The sequence below is a fragment of the Bison bison genome, unplaced genomic scaffold (assembly GCF_000754665.1).
Source record: "Bison bison bison isolate TAMUID 2011002044 unplaced genomic scaffold, Bison_UMD1.0 scf7180017847079, whole genome shotgun sequence".
NCBI lineage: Eukaryota > Metazoa > Chordata > Mammalia > Artiodactyla > Bovidae > Bison > Bison bison.
In genome coordinates, this window is record NW_011477652.1 from 1 (window position 1) to 2,749 (window position 2,749).

Genomic DNA, 2,749 nt, shown 5'->3' on the forward strand with positions numbered 1-2,749 from the left:
GCTCCAGCTCTCCCAGCAGCTCTCTGGGATCAATGCAGTGATCTACTACTCGACAGGAATCTTCAAAGAGGCAGGTGTCCAGGAGCCAGTCCATGCCACTATCGGCACAGGTGTGGTCAACACCATCTTCACCGTGCTGTCTTTGTTCTTGGTGGAAAGGGCTGGGAGGAAGACTCTACACCTGATTGGCCTTGGAGGGATGGCTTTTTGTTCCATCTTCATTATGATTTCTTTGTTACTAAAGAATGATTATAGCTGGATGGACTGTATCTGTATTGGGGCCATCCTGATCTTCGTGGCCTTCTTTGAAATTGGCCCAGGCCCCATTCCCTGGTTTATTGTGGCTGAACTCTTCAGCCAGGGACCCCGCCCAGCTGCCATGGCAGTGGCTGGCTGTTCCAACTGGACCTTCAACTTTTTGGTTGGACTGCTCTTCCCCTTGGCCGCATTCTACTTAGGCGGCCACGTTTTCATCTTCTTCACCATCTTTCTCATTATCTTCTGGGTCTTCACCTTCTTCAAAGTTCCTGAGACCCATGGCAGGACTTTTGAGGAAATTACACGAGCCTTTGAAGGGTAGGTGCAGACAGGAACCCGTGGTGAGAAAGGCCCCATCATGGAGCATCCAGCCCATGAGGGACACCAATGCCTAAGACGTGCCTCCTACCCACCTCCCTCCCGTCACAAAAAGCAGCCTTGACCTCATCAGGTTGTAACCCAGGACCATTTCTGAATGCTGCTACTCAATTCCTTTCTCATCCACACACTCGATGGGTGCTCAGAGGATCCCAAGGCTGGGGTTAGTCGTTGTCATCAATGGCTTTTGAAAATTTCATTTCTTGGACATTCTCTTCAGCTCAGGAGAGACCAAGTAAACCTGCCTTCATTTCAGGAGGGATTGGCCACTTGGTATGTTGCAACCTGGCCAGCTCCTGCTCCCTTAGGTTCTAAAATTGCCTCAGGGCATTTTGGGGAGTGGGCTAGAAGGTACCATTCCTCCAACCGCAGACTCACCAGGAAGCAGGTACACTCAAGAGTAGGGGGCAGAGAGGGGTTCCATAAGAGCTCCTTCTTCTCTTCCACATAGCTCTACTGAGCAAATTAACTTGAGTTTTATTTATCTTCTGGTTTGATTTGCATAAATATTTATTTTTTTAATATAAAGTAATTTTACCAAATAATGAAAGCATAAGGAAATTGAGGTTAGAGGGAGGTGCTTCAGGAGAGGTTACAGGGTGGAAGATTTTATACTGAAGAGGTTAAGGTGTAATAAGAAGGGAAGGATTTAGGGAGAAAGGTCATGCATAATTGGAGGATGCATGATGGGGTGTGTGAAGTTTGCACGTTGCCTCTTAACAATTTCTATCCTCCCAATAAAAACTCTCAACTTTCTCAGAAAAGTCATGTGCCTGTATAAAGAAGCTATTGGTTTCCTTTGGAACTTTTTTCTTCATTTAAGATTATATGTAGTATTACTTGAAATCTAGGATTATTGCTAAGGTGGGCATTGTAGTTAATAGGGGTTTATGGGTTCTAATTTTGGATGGAGTCCAGAGAAGGGATGGTTATTTCTACAAAGCCTCTCTCCCTTCACTGGACCAAGCAGCTTCCTTCTCTGTAGTGAACTCACTTTTTTAAAAAAAATATTCCTATCATCCATCTGGTGAGAGAGCCTCCCAAGTGAGTAACCAAAAATCTTGGTTCTTGGTAGAGGTTCATTATTTCTTCAGTTTGTTGTTTAGAGGATTTTAGATGTTGATTTTTATTTTGCTTTAAGCCATAGCTTTGAAAGAACTTAGAGATGTTTATAGCTAACTTGGAATTTGTAACCTCAGCGCCGGAAGCGATTTTTTTTCCTGAACAATTATTATCCAGTTGACGTGTGTTATTACATGAGGGTCATCTCATGCTTGTTTATGTCAGCTTACCATGTGAAGTTACCCTTGTTACCACATTACATGGTGTTACGTCAAGTGCCCCCTGAGGGACTTGAACTTTCCTGTAGACCACACGTGGCAGTCTGTGTGGATGTGCGGCAAGGCCCACACATGAGCGTGAACATTTGTGCACCATCACGAAGCAGTTGCTGGTTATCTTGTTAGGTTCCTAAGTCCCCTATTGGGTATAATGTGTTCAGACTCATTCGTGTATATGTAAACAACACTGCCTCTGCTGGGTGGAATCTGTACCAATGGTTTTCTTTGAAACTTCAGAGTTCCATCCCATCTGGCTGCCTTTCCTTGTTGGAGAGGACAGAGAGAACTCCCTAAATGTTGAGACTGAGAGTGGAGGACTCACTCTCCACTCAGACAGCAGGAGAAGACAGGAAAGAGTGTTAGACCAGGACATGATGCCTCCTGGGTAGGCTGGAAGGGCGTCATGGGGGAGAGGGGGACATTCTTAAGGGGACAATAAGCTTCTAGATCTGGGGTGGCCAGAGGGTTTGCTGAGATGGAGGGATTACATTTACCACAGCCCACGGCCACTTCCAGGATCATCCAGTATTTTTAGAAGTGAAGACTGGGCTCTTCATCCCTCCTTCATATGTTGTTTGATCTCCCTTAGCTTCTTTGGTGCTTACATATTTCAAGCCCTTCAGTCAAACCCTCGCCTATGACAGTATTTGGGTTCTAAGTTCTCACCATTCCCTCTGGTTGCTGAGGCTTTGGGTACAAAACTTGCAGTGCCTTGGGACAGGGCTTTGCCATGGCCGGGGACTGTCCTCCAGCCGCACCTCTGCTCCGACTCC

The 2,749-nt window shown here is 45.9% G+C and overlaps 1 pseudogene; it reads left to right on the plus strand.

Annotated features, from left to right (window-relative positions):
* Positions 1-4: 4 nt before the first annotated feature.
* On the plus strand, positions 5-580 carry LOC104989866 (annotated as a pseudogene).
* Positions 581-2,749: the final 2,169 nt, after the last annotated feature.